Source organism: Corvus hawaiiensis, chromosome 5, assembly GCF_020740725.1.
Source record: "Corvus hawaiiensis isolate bCorHaw1 chromosome 5, bCorHaw1.pri.cur, whole genome shotgun sequence".
NCBI classification, from domain to species: Eukaryota; Metazoa; Chordata; class Aves; order Passeriformes; family Corvidae; genus Corvus; species Corvus hawaiiensis.
This window is the reverse complement of record NC_063217.1, coordinates 65,782,518-65,807,380: the sequence shown is the minus strand read 5'-3', so window position 1 is coordinate 65,807,380 and position 24,863 is coordinate 65,782,518.

Below are 24,863 nucleotides of genomic sequence, written 5' to 3'. Positions count from 1 at the left end.
AGTCTTGGTTTGTTCTGTAAAACTATGACTAGCACCTGTTTCCTTGTTATTTTACTGCTCTATGCCTCTAATCATCTTTGTGGCCTCCTCTGGACTCACTCCAACAGCTCCACATCTTTCCTGTACTTGGGATCCCAGCTGATGCAGAACTCCAGGAGAAAGTTATGAGAGCAGAGCAGAGAGGCAGAATCCCCAACTTCACCCTGCTGGCCACAGTCCTCTGGATGCAGCCTGGGACACATTTGACTTTCTGGGCTGCAAGTGCACATGGCCGGCTAATTTCAGCCTCTCATCTACCAACATCCCCAAGTCCTTCTGGGCAGGGCTGCTCTCCATCTGCTCCTCCCCCAGATGGGATTGACACCAGGGGTTGCCCTGATCCAGGTGCAGCACCAGCACTTGGTCTTGCTAAACCTCATGAGACTCCCATGGGCCCACATCTCAAGCTTGTTCAGGTCCCTCTGGACGCACTCCATCCTTCAGGTGTGTCAACAGCACCAGCTGTTGTATATGTGTACCTAGTTTCTTGAAAAGGTCAGGACAACTGATATGTTTAAAAATATATTGTCCATCTCTGCACTGCTGCTATATTAATTTCTTTGTGCAAGGATTGTCTGTTACTATATGGCTGCAGAGGGATTAATAATATAAGCCTTTGGAAATTTACACACAGTAGAAATAGTTCTTACACTTCCTCTTGTAGGAATCCTTCAATAATCACACAAGTGTTCAGTCTTCATTAGTGATTTGTTAATATAGGGATTTTTGGCTGGGTGCTTGTTTTTCCTCTACATTCAGAAATACCTTGTAAATTATACATATATAATAAATTATACATATATAATTCAAATATATAATTCAATTATATATATTGAATATATAATTCAATTATATATATTGAATATATAATTCAAAGTATAAAAATCTGAAGTAAATTTGAAAATGCTAGACACAGGTCATCAGCATTATTTAGATTATGAGTTTTATTATTTGGCAGAGAAAGTAATTCAAGAGGTCCAAGACTATCAATCTCATGTTTTGTCCAATTTCAGGTGAAAATGATATTTTCTGTGGGGATTTTCCATGGTCCATTTATATCAGTGAAATATTAGCACTCATATGATTGTTAGAAAATATTATTTAAAGGAAAAAAAATAGTAGTAAAGACCTTTGGGTTAAGAAATTGATTATATGACTGTTTATACATATTGATAACTAGAAATCAGATATAATCTTAAGTTCAATAGTCTTTTTTTTCCATAGACTTCATGTTAATAAAGAATTTCACATTTTAGCAACTCACCAGGAATTTCTGTCACAATACTGTTCAGGAGTTGGTAAGGTTCTTAGAATACATTTAGCTTTGAAGGAGAAGAATGCATTGTAAGTAGTGTAAGGCTCTCCTGAAGAAAGCTAAAATCATATTTACATAAATTGATCTTTTATTTGTTTGAGTTCCTAATGGATTTCCTAATGTTACCTGGTGGTTTTTTTGTTTGATTCGTTTTTTGGGTTTTTTTAATTAGTTACATTCAGTGTTGTAAAATGCTGCACCCTATTGCCAGCAAAGAAGTGTCTCTTTGAAAATAATAAATAGCTTTTGTTCTCACGTTTTACAGTGGCATTAAGTTTCTCTGTCTTTGACCAGATTTATTTAAAGATGAGGAAAATCCTCTATCCTATGTAGTGTGAATGGCATTGCAAAATTTGTCTCAACAGTAGACAAGAACTTTAGAGTTTGTACACCATGTTTAGTATTTAATAAAATTATTTGATACATCACTTTTGAAGTTTTCTCTCATAGAGAGCAATTAACTGTCCTACCTTAGGTGATTAAAAAAAAGGTCATTAAAAATTATCTTTTTACTACTGACCTACTGTAGAAACTTCATCATCTAAATATTCTCTAAATTCTTCACCTCTGATGGGGGAAAAATACATTTCATCAGCAGAGAGATACGTCTTATCCACATATTTATTCTTGCACTCAAATAGATTTAATTTACAACAGAAAGAGATTTCCCTATTCATGAATTTTTGTACTGTTCAAGTGAAAAATCCCACAAGATTTTTTTGTTTTGTTTTAAGTGTGTAATAAGGAAACCAATCAAGCATTTCCTAGAGTTGTTGATACTCCAGGATGTTTCCAGGTTTTCCTCTGGCATGGCCCCAGCAATAGTAGCCTCCTACCATTGGAGGGAGCCACAAGCACTTGTTCAGAAATTCTCTCTCATAAGTCTGTGGTTTGTAAACAACTTTCTCAGTACTACAGTAGTTGAATTATACACTGAAAAGTTCCATCACTCTCCACTTTTCTTAATAAAGAAAATCTCTAAAAAATAATGGCCTATTCCTTATGATGCAGTGTGGCTACCCTTATTTTGAAGTATTAAGGAGCACACTTTAAGCTTAGAGCGAGCTATATTTGCTGCTTATTTTAATATTTTTATAATGAGCAATAAATTAATTTTATAAAGCTGCCACATACACATTTTATTTTTCTAAAGACATACATAAAAACTATGTGTTAAATGCTAATTAAATATTTTAAATGTTTGAATTAAAACCACATTTTTCTTCAACATCTTGCTTAACTGTACACTTAGAGACAGTAGAAATAGGAAAAAAGTAATATAGAGAAATGTATTATATTTGGATTTTATACACCAGGATGGTGTATCAATGAAGATTTTACCTTTCTTATGTTTATCCACTGATATGGGAACAAAATACAACATTGGCTATTCTGTCAAATAAGATACTAGGTTCTCACTAGGTTCTGCAGCAAATAAGATCAATTGAGGACACACAATGCTCATATCCAACTTCCAGAAATGTTTTCATATTTTTTGTCTTAGACTGCAGTTTTAATTACATCTGACCAACACATAGAGGGCCAAGAAAAACAGAAAATAAGTTAACATAAGAAGTCACCAAGGCTGTGCTCTAAATAAAATTAAGGAAGACACTAGTTATAGGCAGAAAGAAAAAAGAAATTAATCAATCCAGTTTGTATTCCAGCTTGTAAATATTTATCCTCTATAACTCAAAATAACTGTATAAAAATAAAAAATGCAGTGAAAATTCAAGTGCTTTCCATTCACACGAGGGTACATTGTAGCCTGGCCTGTGCTTACATATAGAGAAATAAGGAAGACTAAACCCTCTGCTTTGTTTCAGAGCACAACAATGTGGGAAACTGGTATCAAATATTACCCTCCTTTAATGCTGCCTGAGGAATCTTTGGATGATACTCCTGTGATGACAGCCATGCTATTGCTACATTACAATGCCAAGCACAATCTACCTTAATTTTTGGCTTACTTCCACATCACCAAGCTAAGATTACAAAAACATTAAGAAGTCTCAAATTTCTCGAATTGTCTCAGCCAAATTCCCTCTGTTCTTAAAGGAGTCCTTTTTCTCCTTGCTAAGTAGATCAACTGAAGTTCTGGGTTGCAACAGAAAATCAGAGCAACACAGACCTTATGCTTATTTAATTAGTCTTGACCTTTTATTTGTTTTCAAAGGGGATTTCTATTTACTGAAAGGAGTAACGGCTGACAACTCTGATTGCAAATGTTGGTGTTCCCAGAATTAGACAAGTAGTCTATAGCAGAAAGTTTCACTGCAATCAAGTGACAACTATTCTTTTGTAGCATTCCAGATTCAATGGCATAAACTGGATGTGTTGTTTTCTTCATTCTGTTCAGCATATTCCAAGAAGCTAAACTGTTTTCTCACTGTGCCTAACTTGTCAGCAAAGTATTGTGTGTCTTCTCACAGCCACCATCTGTGAGAATAGACTGTCACTGTCCTTGATGTGCTTTGAGATAGGCAATATGCAAACTACCAATATATGCAAGATTGTTTATCTTGCCATGAGATGATGCTTTTCATCAGGTCTCACTCTTTCAAAATGTCCTGGTTTAAAGAAGTAGCCTAAATAGGAAGATTTAGCAAAAGCAGTTTAGGACTGTAAAATTTTCATGTGTCGTAATTTTAGCATTCAACGCAACTCATTTAAGAAAACTCTTGGTATCATAGGATAATTCCAACTGGAAGGAACCTTGAGAGGTGTCTAATCCAACTTCCTGCTCACAGCAAGGACATATTTGAGGTCAGACCAGGCTGACCTTGTCTTTGCATTGTAACCCCCGGAGGACAGAGACTGTACAAGCCCTCTGGGCAGCCTGCTGCACTGCTTGACTGTACCCAAGGTAAGAAAGCCATGAGATGATGCGTGCAAAAGCAATTTAACTCTCTTTCAATATGTTGGAATTATATATTCAGGCAACTCAACTTTTCTGATCTGCTGGTTTTTCATATGTCATTTGAAAAACTCCTACAAGACACTCTGTAAGAATTTTCCAAATCATTGAGGATAAAGACCAAGATCTTTTTTGAGGTTGCTGAAGGAGAAACTTTTCCTGTTCAGAAACTTTATGAGTGAAGCTTAGTGCAGTACTATATACCAATTTTTGAAGACTAAAAAATTGCCAACTACAGATGGAAAGGAAAAGGACAAAACATTGTTCCCATGTGGTTGATGGCCACACTCAATGACTAATGTGACTGACTCAGATAGCATCACAGAGTATCCTGAGCTGGAAAGGATCTACAAGGAACTGAACTTCTGGCTCTGCCCAGAACCATTCCAAGAATCACAGCAAATTCCTTGGAGCATTGTCCAAGTGCTTCTTGAACTCTGGCAGTCTTGGTGCTGTGACTTCTTCCCTGGGGATCTTGATCACTTGAGCTACACCTACCATGATTCTCAGGTTTTTTTTACTCTAAGTAATCTTTGAATCAAGATAAGTTAACAAACAACCAGTAGTAAGAATGGATATTCAAATTTATTTAAGTGATCTACCATAGAACAGGATTATCATCTGGCACCACAGTTTTCTACAACAAAGGTCCATTACTCTGTACCAGAACAACAGTGCAGCATAGGACTAATAAATTATAATGGTTATTTATCCAATGTGCTGGATAAAATGTATTTTCTTTGGTGAGAGAACTAGTAAAGTTGTGTTGGAGGAAAATCAGGACTACATATGCATCTCATTTTTGAGAAGTCTGCAGTCAGTTTTATAATCTCTCTCCAAAAAGGATTACATTAACAATCTAATGCCTGAACTAATTCAGACTGTGCATTTTTTGTTTCACTTCACAAAAATTATGACCATGTTTTCAAGGTATGTAACAAGAAAAACTTCCGAAAAAGACATAGCTAAGAAAGATTAAAACAGCTGCAGACCAATTACATGGAAAAAAACCAAAAAGCCTACCTAAACTTGATAAAGAAGGCTCTGTATATACATTTGACATTGCATAAATTTCCCAAGAAACAAGTGAGGTAAGCATTGATTTATAAAGTGTTATATGTTTTTTTTAATATATAACCACACTTCAAACAGCCTGATACATGGTTGAGACATTGAGAGGGACCAATATATATGCCTCAACATATGTCACAAATGAGGTGAAGAAAATTTCTATAAAAAAACTGTGTTGCCCTGTCCCCAAAGATGCTTCATATGGCAGCCAATCAGGGCAGAGAAAACTTCCATGATTAGACTGTGAGCAGCTCCCTGCCCCCCCCCACACGCACTTGCTAGGGAAGGTAAGTATCCGGATGCCTGCAAAAGATGCCAGCCAAAAATGGGCCCAGAAAGCCGAGTCGGGGGAGGATTTTGGGGGCACATTAAAGCAGCTAGCCACAACACCACGAGGTCTGTCTTGTCTTTTTGCTTTGTGTATCTTGGAAGGTCAGCTTGGCCCCTTCTGCTCCTGCATTCGCGCCCTCTTCCCTGTGGTCCTCTCTCCCTGCCTGTGCCTGTTTCTCCCTGCTGTGCCAATTCCAGGAACTAGCTTGTCGTGAGGATCTCGTGCTGGCAGCCACCACCCGCACCCAGCTTGTGTGCCGTCCACAGCCGCTATCCACAGCTGCCACCCGCACCCAGTTTCCAGCCGCCACCTGCACCCAACCTGCAGCCACTGCTACTCGCAGCCATCACACCCCAACTTTGAGAAACCTCAGCTGCTCCAGAAGCATGCCTGTAACCGCAGCAGCCTGTCTCTGCTGACGGAAGGGACACGCAGCCTGCTGCTCTTTAAAAATCGTGCTCAGCCTGCCACAGAAACTACACAAACACACCACAGTTCACAACACTCATGCTCCTTCTGCCAAACCGATGCTGACAAATAGCCAGGGTTCTGTGGTAATGCTGTCCCCTGCCTTCTGTTTCTTTCCCCCTCCCTCTCTTTTCTCTCTCTCTGCTCCTTTTTCCTGTTCTCCCCCACTCCCTTTTTAATAAGAACACTTAGTTGTTTTTGTTTGTTTGTTTTTTAAACTTTATTTCAATAAACAATTTTCAGATATAATATTGCCACATTAGTGCTTGCTTTTTCATCAGAAAAATCTATCAAAAGAATCCTTCCCAGCTCTCCCTTTTATAGTGGAATGGGACAGAGGTCTTTTGAATGTCTTGGAAAGGGTGCACCTTATAAACATGAACTATTCTGTAAAAGTTCAAGGATGACCATCATTGCAGGTGTAGAATGATGACTAAAAGCTATTTTGAAAGCATACTGAGTGCTTTGCACTCAGTTCTTCATACATTATAGTATTGTTTTGGGTTAAAATGGAAGGTGTAACCAAAACTATGTATTCTATTACCACCTACATAAGCTGTTAAAATAGGCGGAGCAGTGTTCTTTATCTTCTCTATGACTCAACCCTGATAACTCCCTCCAGGGAAGCAGCAGCCACCCTGAGGGGGCCATCTCTGCTAATGGTCCATCAAGGTCTCACAGAGTGACTCATAGAATTACATCATCCCATTGTGAAATGCCCTGCCCTGGGGGGAGAAACTGAACATTCCTACCTGTATATAACCTGAGGCTTGGAATACCAGAGCCGAAGGGTCATGACATCCCCTCTTCTGTCCTTCATGTGGATGCGGCTTTTCCTGGGGTGAAGGGCCCCACAGCTGAGCTGGTCTGCACTGTGGAGGATGGGTGTTAACTGTCTCTGACCAGAGGCTTTTTTACCACACACCGGAAAGGAAGGGGAAGGGGAAGGGGAAGGGGAAGGGGAAGGGGAAGGGGAAGGAGAAGGAGAAGGAGAAGGAAAAGGAAAAGGAAAAGGAAAAGGAAAAGGAAAAGGAAAAGGAAAAGGAAAAGGAAAAGGAAAAGGAAAAGGAAAAGGAAAAGGAAAAGGAAAAGGAAAAGGAAAAGGAAAAGGAAAAGAGGGGAAAGGAGGGGAAAGGAGGGGAAGGGAAAGGAGGGGAAAGGAGGGGAAAGGAGGGGAAGGGAAAGGAGGGGAAAGGAGGGGAAAGGAGGGGAAAGGAAAGGGGAAAGGAAAGGAAAGAGGAAAGGAGAGGAGAAAGAGGAGAAAGGAGAAAGGAGAGGAGAAAGGAGAGGAGAGGGAAGGAGAGGGAAGGGGAGGGAAGGGGAAGGGGAAGGGGAAGGGGAAGGGGAAGGGGAAGGGGAAAGGGAAAGGGAAAGGGAAAGGGAAAGGGAAAGGGAAAGGGAAAGGGAAAGGGAAAGGGAAAGGGAAAGGGAAAGGGAAAGGGAAAGGGAAAGGGAAAGGGAAGGGAAGGGAAGGAAAGGAAAGGAAAGGAAAGGAAAGGAAAGGAAAGGAAAGGAAAGGAAAGGAAAGGAAAGGAAAGGAAAGGAAAGGAAAGGAAAGGAAAGGAAAGGAAAGGAAAGGAAAGGAAAGGAAAGGAAAGGAAAGGAAAGGAAAGGAAAGGAAAGGAAAGGAAAGGAAAGGAAAGGAAAGGAAAGGAAAGGAAAGGAAAGGAAAGGAAAGGAAAGGAAAGGAAAGGAAAGGAAAGGAAAGGAAAGGAAAGGAAAGGAAAGGAAAGGAAAGGAAAGGAAAGGAAAGGAAAGGGAGGAAGAAAAGAAAGAGAGGAAGAAAAGAAAGAAGAGAAAGAAAAGAAAGAAGAGAAAGAAAGAGAAGAAAGAAGGAAAGAAAAGAAAGAAGGAAAGAGCAGGGAGAGTGATAGGGTTTAGGCAGAAACATATCACCCTTCTGAGGGTCCCAGTCGTACCTCGTTGCTCCCCTCCATCTGGTCTTCTTGGTGGTGAGGGTCCCCTGCCCACCACATGCCAAAAAGTATAGAATGCCATGGATTAACATCCGTGTGGGCCAGGTGGGAGCTCCCAGGTGCCTCCCCTGGGGAGGGCAAGTTTGACACAGTCCCTTGCAACACTGTGGATCTGTTGCAGCATGTGCAGTGCTTGGGTGCAAGGTCTGGGGACCCCTTTGGGGAGGGCCTTTGATGGGTCATGACATCCCCTCTTCTGTCCTTCACGTGGATGCGGCTTTTCCTGGGGTGAAGGGCCCCACAGCTGAGCTGGTCTGCACTGTGGAGGATGGGTGTTAACTGTCTCTGACCAGAGGCTTTTTTACCACACACCCAAAACCTCTCCTTCCACCCTCTTTGGTGTAGGAGTCTGTGCAATCTTCCCAGCAAATAAGCCTGGGGCTGTGGTCTCCACTCCAAAGGTATGAGGCTTAATCCTCCTGTGAATGTATTCTCCTCCCCCAGCCCAGACTTGAATATTTTATCTTATCTCCATCAACGTGCAGTCCAGGGCTTCAGTCAGGGCCCCATTCAGGGTGTGGTGGTCTTCCATGCAGCTTTTGTAATACAGTTTTGCTATAATAGTTAAAAGTACTTCATGAAGATGCTTAAGCCATAAACTATAACATTTCAGTCTCTGACAGTCCAGCACCCTAAAATAGTCTATATTCAGTTGGTTTTCTCCTTGCCTCCACAAGTCTAACATTTTAGACCTGTGTGTACCAAAGAAAAGAAAAATCTTTGATGTCAAATGTACCTGATTTTCTAACAGTGTGTGATATTTGAAGACATTTTAACAATGTTAACTAAATTGTAATGTCTGCTATTTTTTAAAAAGTCAATACAACTTTCAAGGAGGGCAAAGTTAGCAAGCCAAAGACCAATTGCTATAATCTATTTCTTCAATATTACATGACAACACACTGTGATTACATGGAGGCCTAAAAGCTTTTGGCATATGATTTCTTTAATAATTTAAAAATTTTTCAAACTACTATATCAAAGTGGTACTTCTGAGTATATAAATTTTAAGAAGTAAGATAATTAAAACATGCTTAACTAGTAATATTGTTTCTCAGACTGAATCTCTTTTGAATGAACCCATTCAAAGCAAAAAAAAAAAAAAAAGAAATTTAATTAAGGGTGGTTCTGAGTCATATTATTACTTTCCCACAAGACTTACTGAATTTTAATTATGTTATAATGTGCTTAATAACAAGAGCTGGGTTTTAATGAAAATCTTGTCAGAAAAAAATGCTTTAAGGGGGATCTTTGATTTCTTTTTAGTACCAAATATAGATACAGCATGTAATGCTGTTGTACTTTGTAGCCGTGAGCAAAAGAATCTGTTACTACACTGCTCATTTTCTTTCCATAATATAATTTTGCTTTTGAAAGATTCACGCTGGTGTGCTTGTAAGAATTCTCTTACGCAGCTAAAGAGAAATGTTGTTGCCATCTTACATATATCCAAGAAGTTTCAAGTGCCTTTCAGTTGTCACTTCTCACAGTGTCTGATACTTTCTCCCCCATTTTCCACATATATGTCACAGTTATTTTCCATGGAGCATAAGAATCTCTGCTACAACGTGTTAGCAGAAAATCTCCTAGAAAGACTCCATTAGAAGCTCTTATAGTATTAAGTGGCTTAGGTGTTTGGATTCTATGGTAGTGGAGCAGGCTGAGAACATGAATAGAGAAGGGAAAGACAATGCATCTTCTCTACAGGGGTAAGGAGACATGGGGGAAGGTGCGGGGGGGAGGCTGAGAACTTCCCCCAGTTGCAATTGTAAAAGCTACACAGGAGGAATCCTTCCACACAGCAACATTGCTGGAAAACCAAGCAGCTGGTTTAAGTCAGGGTTTGGTGGAACACAACGGGACACAGAATTAGTAACGCTTTCCATCATGCTCTGAAACTGGACATAAGGAGAGATGAGCTGGAGGGCATGACATTGGATGATGGAGATTTAAGCTCCCCAGTTTATGCAGACGGCCTCTCACATTGGGCCAAAAAGTCTTGAATTAATGATGACACTATCTTCCCTACCTTACAAGTTTGATGTGCTCAAGTCAGATTTTGAAAAATTGCCATGAAGACACTGTGCTTGTAACAGAGCAAAGAGAAAATTCATAAGTATTGAACAGCATCAGTGGTGGAGTGGAGAAGTCAATTTTCATGTGTGTTTAGGAAGACTTTACCTAGTGATGCCAGCAGCATAGTTAAAGGCTAAGAAATTTAGTTATAGATTTCTTCTCACGCAGATCCTTTCTTCTAAATGTGGATCAAATATAACATAACTTCATGTTAAGAACTTGGTAGACTAACGGATTTTAGCAAAAACTCTTCTTCTCCCTGACAAAGAAGTCTCTAACAGGAAGAGTAACTCCAAAGTCTACATTTCCACAACACTGTTACAAATCTAAGCTGGAAGGTGAAGAAATAATTCTAGTGAAATAGGCCAGAGACCTCCATATACCCGTAAGGGAGATGCATTTATATGAATGAAAATACAGATTCTGGGGTTTTTTTTCATCTCCCTCTAATTCTTTTCAATTTCCCTTCCTTGGATCTCCATTTCGTCTTACTTCTGACCCTCAGGTCACTTATGTGTTTTGCACAGACCTTGTTGATGCCCCAGCCTGGACTCAATGTGGTTTAAATAATTAATAACTGAGCTATTCTTTTAACGCAAGTTAAAAGAATTAATCATTTGCTTGAAGGAGAACACGGTGCTTAAAAATTTCTAAGTTGGAAGTAGAGATAGATTTTACTTCTGAAAAAACATACTTTATGACTTTCTAGGTTCCTATATTATGTGATATAACAAATTAGCAATGATGTTGACTATTCACTTCACAACAATAATCTTGATGTTGTCGAAAGTAAATCTTATGTGTGACAATATGACAAATATCTTTCAAAAGCCAGAGGCGTCAGAAAATTTGCTGTTTGTTGAGATTTAACAGTCAGTACAGATCACCCCAGCTGGCACTAATATGGCAACAACCAGGCTCCTTTCCTGCAAATGTTTACTTTGATAAGGAGCATGGTATCCAAGATATAAAATACTGCAATATTGCCTTCACATCATTATTTACTAAATATTTAATTGGCTGCGAACTGTGGTACATTTATACTAAACACCTTCACCTACATATAATAGGAATCCAGGTAGGCATCTGTAACATCTGAAGAGGTGTTGCTGCAAACCAAATTTTCACTGAAATAATTATATATTCTTCATTTTCCCAATCTCAGTAATGATTCCAAGGGGCTACACACAGAAAAGTTCTACATTCTTCAAGTAATATATACCAAAGTGTTTCAGATACCTAAACTCTTGGTTTATTTTGAAAATATCACATGTGAACATTTAAAATATAGAGAGAGGAAAAAAGCAGAATATAAATGCTTTTTATAGAAAAATCTACAGAACTCTTGTACTAAATAGTTCCATTATATCAGTGCAAGATTTATATAGATTTTCTCAGCTTGCCTTCTTTCCTTCATGGAAAATCCCTAGCAGTAAATAGCAAATGCCACACAGTATCTGATTTGAAATGTTATCAGTAAGCACAGTGCAGCCAGTGATGAATTACTGCATCATTACTATCAAGATATGGGATTCACTATGCACTCAAATTATTCAGGCCAGTTGAATGTCATATTTCCCATCTGCAATATGCCCCTTGTCATTGTACAACTATTCCAATCGTTATTTGCCCTATCTCTACATATCCTGGCTCATTACATTAAAAATCACAATTTCTGTGTATAAGTCCCATATGTCCTTCTCTGACATGCTGAAACATCCTACTAAAATAAATCAGAATTCTTCCCTGAATAAATAATTCATGTATGCATTGTTCAGATTTGGTATCAAAGCAGATAAAGTAAATGCACTACTACAGTCAAAGCGGTGTCTGGTATCAGCACAAAATCTCAATAATATTAAGTAAAATGTAATTTACAGTGTTTGTAAAAGTTCTGTTTTTAGAGAAGCATCAGAACTCTACATTCTTCAACTCTGTAGCTTCTCTAATCATAAAAGCTATATGCACCAACATAAGCCTAATTTGTGGTGTATTTTTTTAGAGCTTTTCTCTGGAATTTACTGTAGTTTACATAGTTATATTGTAACTATTCTTGTATAAACCCTAAGAAAAAATTCAGATGCCTTTTAAAGATTTGAAAGCATTAAGAGATAGCATTTTGTGATGGTAATTAAGGCGTTCCAGAATGGCAAAATCAAAAATATTTAAGCTTCTAAAATCCCAAGAATTATAAAGTAAAAATGTATCAAACCAAGTAGTTAAGAATCAAGCTTATATAAAACCAATCTCCTGACAGCTGATCTTCCTGCACGTGCTGTGCATGCACAGCTGTTCTGTTCCAGTGGTTGGTTTGCTTCTAGTCCACCATATCCAAGGCTCAATCTTTATGTTTCTTCAATTGCACTTTTCATAAAAACTGTTTTCAATATTTTTTTCTTTCTCGTTACCATATTCAACACTTTTCTCATTGTAGTCATGGCATGTATCTCCATATTACCATCACTACATAACTCCTGAGAGAAGTGTTAATTCTGAGAGTGCTGTATATCTGTACATAATTATATAACCAAATGTGAAATGAATTAATATATAGATCTTTAAACATTCATAGAAAATAAGAATCTATTTGAAACTGAGTGATGGCAGTTTCCATAAATAATGATGAAAAGACAAAGAATTGAAAATTCATTTCCATGTCATAGCCTGTACTGCTGTAATGCCTCATTTGTTACTGCATTTAGAACTACTGCCCGTTCACTGTCAGTAAGAGTAGAATACAAAATCATGTATTACCCTACATTGATAAATTCCATCCAAATTCAATCACAATACTAATCACATTACATGCCAACATTCAATGATATGTATCTAATACAAATTTACCACACACTACTAAAAACTCAAGGGCTAGTGAAGTGCTGTTACCTCATTAGGGCTAAAGGGGATTTGTAGCCTTGTCAAAATCCAGACCCTTAGAGCGCAACAATTGTGTAGTAGGGATGCTGTATCCTGCCAGGATAGAGAGCATCATAGGTAATGTAAAATACATGAGCCCAAGGGACCAGATGGGATGCATTTGAGTATGTTAAGAGAGCTGGTCAATATTATTGTCATACCTTTCTCCATCATTTTTGAAACATCACAGTGATGGGGACAGGAAAAACATACCTATCTTGGAGAAGGGAAAGAAAGAGGATTCCTGGATCTACAGGTGGATCAGCCTCCACTTAATCCCCTGGGTATTTACAGGGCAAATCTGAAAGTCATTTCTAAGCACATATAGTACAAAATGATGGTTCAGAACAGCCAATATGGATTATCAGCTTCAAATGTTGCCTGACTCCAATGATGAGACAAATGGGTTTGTGGATATGGGGGATGCAACATACATATTTTTTACCATGATGACAGTGAGGCTTTTGCCACTGTCTTCCATGCTATCTCTATATTCAAGTTGGTGAGATGCAAAGAGTTGGGTATTAGAGATATCAGAAAGACAATAAATAAATAAATATCATAAAACTAAGCAGGACAAAAGAAGCAAAAACCTCATAGTAAGTAGCTGTTTAGAGAATACCTTTGAAGGAAACTAATTTTTTATATTTTTTTGCCTTAGCCTCAGGTTTGGACAATATGCTTCAATGCAATGAATTTTTATCTGCCTCCCCAGGAACAACAATAAGTGTATTATCAGTCTTTTATCACATAGCCTCTCTTCTGCCTATTTCTAAAATTTTGTTATTATAAGAAAGTCAGTTTATAAAATCTACTCTTACAAAGTCTTATTTTATTTTAATGTGTTATTAAACTGTAGTGCTGCATTTTCTGAACATTTAATACAACAGATAATCTTTACACGAAAGAGGTTTCACTCAAGAAACACTTCAGTCTTGATTCCTGCTTATCTAGCTGCTTGACTATTGAAATGTCTAAATCGTCAGCTTAACTAATATGTAAAATACCATCAGTCAAATACTTCAGACTAATCTCTTAATCAGTTAAGTATGTGATATTGTCAAAAAGAAGAATCTGAAAATTCACCTACTGAAATATCCTAGTTGCTTTTAAAAAACAGAATCAAAAGCTTAAATGAAAAAGTCAATCTACTTGAATGAAAAGCAAGCCATAAAAAAATGCAGCTAAATCAGCAACACAGTGAGTTAACAAAATGCTCAATCTCACTAACAGGTTGCTACTCACAACAAGCCATTTTGAAACACTGATAAACAACACATGTTGATCAATCAGTGAACTATGCAATCAAGTCATAGTGCTGTAAGAAACTCAAACTACTGAAGTAGAAAATTCTACCACAGAAAAGGAAAAAAAGCTCCCTTAGCTAAAAGCATGATATATTTCTTTCAAATGGCAATTGATACCTCTTTCCACAGTTTCAAATCTCCAACTGCAGGAAATATATCAATAATAGGCTTGATTATTAAAACGTATGAAACCATAAGAAAGTTGGAGTGTGTACTACAACTTGATGATACAGTGAATTACTTTCTGATGTTCTTCCTTAGGCTGTCCTAAACCAAATTGCTGTCTGCTCTTTCAAACTCAAGGTAAATAAAAAGGATTAATATTAGTTAAAGAGGCCTTCTTATAGACTCTTATCATTCACAGGTCTCACTGACAAACTGTAATCAAAGTAATCTGAAAATATTGTGAATTTCATTATTGACCTTCAGAAAAGGAAAAGTTTAAAAAAAAAAGGGAGCACAAGTCAGCAACTCAGGGAATCTGCCCTTTTATAAGGTTAACTTTCAGGAGAGCAGAATAAATGCTCATTAAATGTAAAAACTTTAATTTGGCAGAGAAATGCCAAAAACAGTCTAAAGCAGTCTTACATTTCATTTCTGCATGCTTGAACTGACTAGCAAGTCAATATTTTCATAACTGTGAACCACATAAAGTATGTGCTTGTCCAGACACACAAATAATGAACATGAGCAGAGGAACAGTGGGTAACTGGGGCCACGACAATACATAGAAAAACAGGCTTACTTGCTTTTTTTCATAATGTCTTTTTTGGATAAAGCCTTTTTTTCCATAGAAATGGTTATTTCCCAATATAAAGGAATAAGTTTTATTACTCCTCTTTAGTTGTTCTCTAATTCCAAATTCATTGGCGACAAGTAGGGTTAATAATCCACTGTGGGATATTTTACCTTGAGTGCCAAAATTCTAAGCTTTTGCTGTGTGCTTACTATAATACACAAACTCGTTTGAAATGTATTCTATGATATATGACAAGACAGTTCTTTGTAGCATTATATCATTTCACTTTTGCTTAATAAATAAAAGTTGTGTGCATTACTTACGAAGAATACTGCTGTCAAGTCACTCTAAAACAAAGGCATTCAGATATTCATTAAGGTACTGATGGTGATGGGTGATACTTACTTATGCAATGAGTGACAAAAATTAGACACCCAATTTGATATCTGAAAAATCAGTTTTAATCCAGGCCTCCAGGTCTGAAATAATGTCCTCTTAACATTGATACTTATTTTGTAACAACTGCAATTTATCATTCCACTGCAAAATGTTACAAAACATATCAGGAACCTGAGATGCAATCCCTTGATGTAATTTGCCTGCTACTTTCCTTTAAAAGAGATTATCCTGTTCCATGAAAAAGCTTTAAGAACTCTCTTATTGGTAGCAAGTAGACTGGAAATGTCTTTGGTCTACCAAAGCACCTTTTCTGACCAGCACCTCCTGAGATTAAAAATTTTCATATTTCTTTTGTTGTTCATGATCTTCACCAAAAATGCACCCCATACCAGCAGATCAGTAAGGGGAGCACAAAGCCTGTTACTCCTGCAGCAGCTGGAACTCAGACCTTCAGCAGGATATACAGCACCCACTTGGCGCAATGACATCAAAGACGTGATGGCATCCTGTAGTTAACAAAATAAAGCATGCACACAGTGACAGAAGTCTTTAAATTAAATATGTGTTCTCCTAACTTCCCAGTTTTGCATTTTACAATCCAACTTATATTTTGGCTTTTGCTGGTGACCATGGCATGGATCAGATACCTGAAGGAAGTCAGCTACCTGCTCAAACTCAGAACCTTCCCTTGGTACTTGAAGCTAACTTCTAAGTTTGATTCTGTTTGCAAAATTTAGACGTGTCTAAATTTTTTTTTATAAGACCTTATAAATTGCCTATGCAAACCTTTTTCTTTCTTTCAATGCTACTTTACACAGTAACTGCTCACAGCTCTGCTCAGTCAGCTGAGCTCTCTTTGTCCTGTCTATATTTTATGCAGGCTCATATCAGACAGAATAAGCAATGAACAACCATTTAATCCAAAGGCTGATGTATCAAGTGAACACAAGCCAGAAATATGCCCTTGTGGCAGGAAAAGCTGCTTGGCTATCTCTACCCAATTGCAGTTTTGAACAGCACTGAAGTTTCTTTAGATATGAATTTAGGTTTCTGTGTGCAATGAAAGGCAAGGGAGAAGGATATTGTAGTCCTTGCTATATCTTAGCAGTTTAAAATCAAGTCAAAGTATGTTTTTGGTTTTTACACAATGGCTGGAACTCTCATTTTTGAAATAATAACATTTTATTGGAAAAACTCGTTTGAGATCTTCCTCTGTAGTAAGAAGAATCACAGAATACTTCCTGAAATTAAAATGTTTAGCTCTCAATGGTTAGGATTAACTTTAAGGACCTTGGCCTCACTGTTCTGCTCCAGTTTATCCACCAGGAATACATTTCTGAAGACAAATACCATTCATTTATTAGCAGAAGGGTGCTGTAATGATGTTAGAAACCTGTAAAACCAAGCTGGTTGTCATCAGCTCTGTGAGATCATAATGTATAAAAAGCCTTTTGTGCCTTTGAATTCATGCAGTAGCAAGAACTTCCAATTTTATCTGTCTTTAAACCTCAAACCAAAATTATATACATCTAGCTCCAATTGAAGGTGAACAGCAATTTCCTTGCTAACTTTTCTAGTAGTCTACTCATCTACTTCAAGTGATACTTAACAAAAAAAGTTTGAAATAACTTTTTTTTTCAATTGTAGAGAAGGCACATTTCCTTAAGATTTTTTTTGTGCTTCTTGCAAACCCCTTTTTTTTCCTCAAATATTATGTATATGTAATCTGTAGGACTGATGCATTTTTTCCCCGTCAATCTTCCTCTTAGCACTATAGTTTTTCTTTTGCGGTAGTCTTACTGAGAAACAAAACTAGACTGTATGTCTAGATTTAAAAATGCAAAATGAATGTTCTGGGCTTCTTTATAACTAAAAATTCCTTGTACTCAAAATAGCATTTTTGCATCAGTAAGAATTCATTTTCTTAGAAAATAGATATCCATAAACATGTTTTTACTGTGCATAAACATGCAAATTCTGTGGAAGCGTATATGTGCAGTGAAAGTGAATGATCAGGATTTCCTGTAGATGCACTGCATCTCTCTGGACTAGCTGAACCACAAGAGAACCTGTGTGATATTGATGCCTAAAGATTTTTAGGTTTTTATGTATTTTTTATATTTTTGTTGCTTTGTAGATTTTTAATATATAGCTGTATAGTTTTAAAGACTTTCTCACACCTTAGAATAGTAGATTACCCTTTCTCACACATTACACCACTTTCTCGATATTCTCTTTACTCTTATTTTCAAGAAAAGAATTTCTAACAAGGACACCCTGTTTTGCACCAGCACTTGGGAGACATAACAAAATATATGGCTAAGATCCCCTGGAGAGACTCTAAGGGGCAGGCCCAAGGGTGGGACATCAGGGCAATGGGTCTCCTATTGGATGTACTTGCTAGATATACTAATTAATTAAACTTATAAAACTTGTGAGAATCCGATGCTGCATGTGCACATATCTAGATTTTGTGCACCTCAAAGCTTTCATTAAAGAACTACTCTTTATGTTACCACCTTTAATATTGTTTTAAAAGTTTTACCATCGATTCTAGACAACAATGCATCTGTCAGTAGTGGGATGTGTTATGACAGCTGCAACACATTGAGCTTGAGTCAACTGCCCACTCCTAAACCTTAAGCTACTAAGATCTGAACCATTATTGTAGCAAATATGACTTAGATTTTAATTCATTAGTCTTCTTACTTCAAAAGAAATAATATATATAAACATGCTTTTTATTAAATTGAACTAGAATCCATTTACAAGGCAAAAATATAGATAATTCTGTAAGATAGCAAAGTTCTCTACTCAGTGAAAATTTGCCTGGTAAAAAAAAATCCAAGCCAAAACCTTGTGCTATGAATATTATTTTTTCCCAGTACTCTTCAGTTCCTGAGTCTGAAATTCAACATGTAAACAAGAAAAGCTGCCAGGAAAAACAGGAGCTTTTAAAAGCTACAACTATCAGTTTTACCTTCTTAACAAACTGAAATAATGTCATCAATTCAATACTCTCAGTGAAAGTTCGCAAAAATCAAGAAAATAAAAAGCAAGTTGGTAGCCAGCTGAAGAGATGTTTCAGAGGTAATACAATTCTATCCCTCAAAGCTTTTCTTAAAGCTGTGATAAATGTCCTTTCACAATACCTTTGCCTAAAAAAACCCAAGCCTGTCACTGTTGTAACTGCAAATGGAAGAAAAAGTGAAAAAACCCACAATTTATTTAGAGAGTTTTTATGTCATCATAGTTTCAACTGAAAGAAAAAAATTTTTGGTACTAATATCATTGTCAGCTTCTGAAGCAGTGTATAATTCAGAATGAAACCATAAATAGATAAGATAGATGTAAACCAAGGAGAAATTACTGAAACCATAACTAAAAGAGACATTTTATTAATAAATTTTTATATTTTTACTTTTTTTATGAGATCTTTTAAACTACTGTAAGGCAATACAACATTCAGTATTCAATATTTTATCACAGTTCTCCCACTCCAGAAGGAAGGTGAATAGATTCATCATAAGCAAATGAACATTCACAGTCTAGATGTTTTAAAGCCTGATTCAAAAAATTGTTTGGCACTTCTATTGAAAAGACCACATATAAAAAATGTCAGGAGTAAAAAATTTCTTTTGTGTTATTTTCCTGTCCTGGGTTGCAGTGTATTCTATTACCATCTCCATCAGCTGTTGAAATCAGGTGGGGCAGTGTTTCCTTGCCTCCTCCCCCCAGACTATCTTTCTGTTAATTGCCCATCATTGTCCTGCCGCCTGACTCAGAGATAACTCCCTCCGGACTATCTTCTGTTAATGAGCCTAATCAACACTTTGCCTCATGACTCATTACCCCATTGTGAGATGCTCCACCCAGAGGGAGGAACCAAGCATCCCATCGTGGATATAAGCTGAGGCTGAACACCAGAGACACTGGCTTCCCACTGGATTTCCAGAGGACAGGAGCTACACAGCCACCCCTGGACTTCCTGAGGAAGAGCAGACTGTTTTACTACAGGATCACTGCTTCAGAGGACTGCAGCCACCATTCTACCAGACTGCTACCACCACCCTGCCTAACAGGGTGTCAGGTTGTACCTTGACTCTGTCAGTTTGACAGTGTTTTCTTTTACCTTTTTTTTCCCCCTTTTCTTTAATTTCCATTAAATTGTTATTCTGACTTGGTGCCTCCCACTGGTTTGTTTTCAAACTAGTACATTTCCCCATTTAATTATCTTATTTAGCCCTTGGGGACCTTCAGAAAGGAAGAATTGCTTGTGGTTACAAAAACAAAGGCTCTCGATATGGTATGTGGGAAACAGGGAAAGCATTAGAACGTCAGCAGTGCAAAAGGATCTTTTGAACATGTGAGAGAACAAAGAAAATGGGACAACATGCATTTATGAGGCTACTGTGCTAACCAAGGCTTTCTTTTGTCTCTGAAGGAACTGGGGTGACCTGTTACAGTCCACAAGACAAGAATCAATGTGCAGAAACTCATCTTTGTGAAAGGAGGTCAGAAATAGTTTTCTGCATATTGAAATTAGTATGAATAATAAATGAAGAAAATACCAACACAGATCAGTATTGAATCCTGAAGATAAGTTCTAGTCTTAACTCTGCATCCTTTTCTGTTGGTAATATAGTGAATGAGCAGATGTGAAGGTAGCAAGTGAAAAATTTACCTGATCATGGAATTGTTCTATTTTCCTTAATCATTCTGCAAAGTAGGCATAAAGTGAAGAGATAAAATGGAAGCAATAATGGTGCTTTGCAGAGTGGAACATCTCTATTAGAGCAAAACTAGAGCTGGTGTCAGCACCTATCTGGTTGTCTTGCAACTAAGCAAACCTTAGAAATGGGTCTCTCAAGATTTTTTAATGACAGAAGTACTCCCTGCTTTCCAAATGAGGCAGACATAGGATGAGCAGTTCTGTGCTATGGATATCACATTGCATGTTCAGAAGTGAATATGATAAGCTCTGGAGCAGCATCCAGCTCATTACTCAAAAGACAAAATGTGTTCTTTGTAGTTGTTATTTAGCATAATCAGAGAATGAGTTCAAAGAAATACAAGTGTATTTAGAAAAACAGAATTAGCAGGAGCTTTCTGTCTAATGAACAGCACCTTATTATCTCAGGTAAATGCACTGTGTAAACCTTTTCAAAAACGCATCAACTTAATCTTACAATTAATAAGAGGAATTTTTCTCCTAATAACTCTGCTGAAAGACTGCACTATACCTGATTGCATTGATGGTTAGGAATATTATTACAGTATCTTCCAATTGTCAACCTAAATATGTTAAAAAAATACCCACACCTATTTCTGACAATATCGTGATTCCCAGGTGTAAGTGCTATGGTAGATTTACAATGATACAGTCTCTCTTCTTATTTATTTTGCTGAACTGTGCAACTGGAGACGGAAATGGTAAGTCATGGATATATGTTTCAGAAACAGAGTCAGTACTAAGAATAATTATTTTTTCTACATCTGCATTCTACATCTCTGACAGAATTGCAATCATTTTTATTCATGAAAAACTTGCACAGAAAAAAAAATGCAAATGAACCCTTGCAAAGGTTGTAGCTTCTGAGACTGTTTGTATAGTAAGTTGACAGAGTATTAAAAATGAGAATGAATCCAGAGATAAATAAGTTTTTTTTTCCCTCTGGTTTTCATCCATTCCAATTTTCTCTCTGTTCCCACTAAAAAAAAAATTCTTTTACATTGGAACATATCTATAAAACAAACAGGTTGTTTTTCATGCTGGAGATAGAACTCTAATATACATAAGCCTCAATCTTTTCCTACTGAAATGAATCTGAGCCTGAATCTGAATGAGTTACTCTGGAGCAAAAATATCCTGCAAAATATATTCTAACAATCTTCAGCATCTCAAATATAGAAAGGGAGATTAATACAGCAATCTAAGTAAGGGAAATGAAGAGAAATTATATATCTGTATTTAGCAAGGACTACACGAGTTTCATGACTCTTTGAGTAAAGAATTACAGGAGTTGCATATTTTGTTTCTTCTTTTAGTTAAGGTAACTCAGAAGTGGCTGATGCTTTAAATATAAAATAAACAGCTATATATAGTTTAGTCCTTCAAAAGACCTTATGAATTCTCCACTAAATCTGAACTGCCCATGGCACTAAATCCTAGCCCCAACCTGTCTCCTTGTACATAAATCAGAGACATTCTGAGTTTCAACTACAATCGAGCATAATTGTTTATAATTTTGATTTGGTTTGGTTTCCTGAAACACAATTCTTACTATTACAAGACAGTAAAATAAAGACTAACCAAAGATACAGGGCCAAATTCAGCTTCTGAGAGACAGGAATATTCAACATGTTTGGATATTAGGAACTTTCAGCCATTTGGAAGAGGAGACACATTTTCACTGTCATAGATTCCTACAGTAATTCTAAATGTTGATGTTTTCTCCTGCTTTTCCAGTGAGACTCTGCTGCATAATTCTCAGGTTCAAACCTTTTCTACCTCTCAATCAAATTGGGCTGTTGGATCATCTGAAGCCATGTGTCATGAGAGATTTTTGTCTTTATGGCTTAATTAAGAGGGCGCTTGGATCAGTAAGACCATAGGAGCCTGACGGAATGGCATTTATTTCCTTAACTGAATATATTTTCCTGTGGTATTTTCAAAACAAACTCACACATATGTCCAGGAATATGTACTAACTGTCCAAGAGCATTTTTGGCCACATTGTCAATGATTTGGTCTCTGAGATGTAAGTTTCCAAGGTCACAACTAAAGATATCTTTTTTTTTTCTGTACCTACTCATTCCAGAATTGCTGACTAGAGGAAAAATATGCTTTTATTAACCATGCAAGGCATCACAGATATGCATTATACATTCTGCAGCTCTCAGAAGTGTTCCTCTTTACAGTGAGGTATCATTCTTTTACAGGTTTTGTAAATGAAGATGTTTGCATATTTTACAGAATATATTTTTGTCTCAGAATATCAAATATGCTAATGCGTGAAAATGGTAACAGAGCCTGGCAAAACCTTGAAGGAAACAGATGTTAAAATTGTAAATGTGAAGGAGTAGGTGTAAAGTATTTGAGATTTTATGGGAATAATAACCTACCATAATGAACACTATGTTCCTACACATGGGTGGTTGTAAATAGAATATGTTACAGAATATTCTTGAATTAATTTATTTAATATTTTTCAACAAATTAATTATTTTCAGAGCTTAGCATGACTAGTGGTTTAAAAGTTGTTGTAAGGGAAGATTATATGATTTGGAATAGAACAAAGTCTCATTGTGAGTAAGCAACTTCTTATACTGCTTTAAAATCCTGTGGTTTGTTTAACAGTGGCTCTAGCAGGTAGCATATGGCTAATACTGAGTCTGTCAGCATCTCCAGGGTGCCAGACATTCCTTAAATTTTCTGTGAGATGAATTTTTTGGTAAGCTTGGATTGTACAGGCACACGAGCATCTGCTGCCTGCTCAATCTCATTATCATCAGCAGAGTTAACTCCTACAGCTCTTAGCCCAGCAGACAGAGCCGGGAGCTCAATTTTACTTTTAACCAAAGTGGTGAGTTTGACAATATCTCTTAAACAAATGCTACTTTTGAAGACAAAGGAAGATTATTTTGCTGTAAAATGATGCAAATTTTTGATGGTATATTATAAACTATAAACTCAAATAATTTACTCAAATACTACTTCTTGAGAAATATTACTATTATTAAGATGAACTATTAAATTGGGATTAAAAAATTTGCATTGTCTTTTCTTGGTCACTGTTTAAAAGAAAACTGAGACCTAAATGAAAGCATTTAATCCAAAGTTATCAGGAGTTTGAAGCATCTTTTAAATTGAGTTTTATGTTACCATCAGACACCACAGTATTTAATGACTTCAAATAAAATTAAGCATGATGAAGTCATATAATGTGCTAGGAGTTTGAAACCTTTTCTGTTCCCTACTTTAGACGTCTTTTGGTTTTATAGAATGATGTTCTTTTTTTTTCTGTTGCGATTAAATCACTGACAGTTTTAAGTCAGAAACATGAAAGGCATTGGAGGAATTAAGTTAACGTCCTCTTAACCTTTGTGTACTGCTTTTCTTGGGGACTTTTTAAACTCAGTGTCTCCCAATACATACACACCTATTTTTTACTACTGGTGAATTAGAACAGAGAAAAGTTTCCTAATAATCAGCCATGGTCGTTAGAGAAATTCTGATAAGATGTATGGTGAAATAAATGGGAAAAAATCAGGTGAAATATCGCAGTATTTCTGTGTACAACCTTGGGCTCTCAAAGCAGAAACTGAGGTGGCATGTGATGCTTTAGGTCTATGGACACCCCATTTTTCACTCCTCAGGCAACAAAGAGTTTTGAAATGTGGAGCGCAGGTAGACAAATGCACCACGTCCTTGGCCAGTCCACAACTCTTTGATACCTGCAAGATACCAAGTTTGGCTCCTGAAAGTTAATCTTCCTACTGTCTGTTATCATTCTATAATTCCTCTATAAAAGGTATTAAATTCAGAGCAGATTCAAAACCTAAAATAAATCTTCAACACATGTCCCAAAAATACGCATCCTTAAAGAGCAAGGTCCAGAAATGTTCCGTCTAAAGAGCGTTGTGAACAAGATGAAAGGCATGGTATATTGGCAATGCTTGATGCTTGAGATGCCATGTGTCACTGTAGTCTATTTCAATGTATACCATCTCCAGTGAAGTAGAGAACAGCATGTCATAATTTTAGGATGTCTAATTCTGTTAAAAAAACCCAACAAAGCAAAACAAAACAAAACAAAACCTTCACTGTAATAGCTTGGTTTGGAGGGTTATGAAAACCAATTCATCTGGGTTAGGGACCAAGCCCAGACAGACGTTCTCATCTCTAGAATACTGTAGGTGAAGCAGTTTTATGGGCTGGGAAATGCCATCTCCAGGACAGCTGCAAATACTGCCCAGAGATCTGGCATATGAGCAGGAAAGATGTTACTAATTTTGAAGAATCTGGAGAGGCAGAGAAATCTCTCTTTAGGAACTAGTAATCCTCTGTTTATTTGCCTTTATGACAGATCAAACTGGGGCTAGTACCCAGCCTACAGGAAGAAAAACATTACTTTCCTTTAAAAACATTTATGAAAGAAAAGCTTTCACAGAGGAAGTATCTTTGCTTATTTGCTTGTTTTATGAAGTAAAAATAAAAGCTTTCATGCGCAATTCCCTTTACTGGTTTTGACCTGTCACAAAGGACGAGCTAGATGTACTCAATACAGTGATTTGCATATTTTTCTT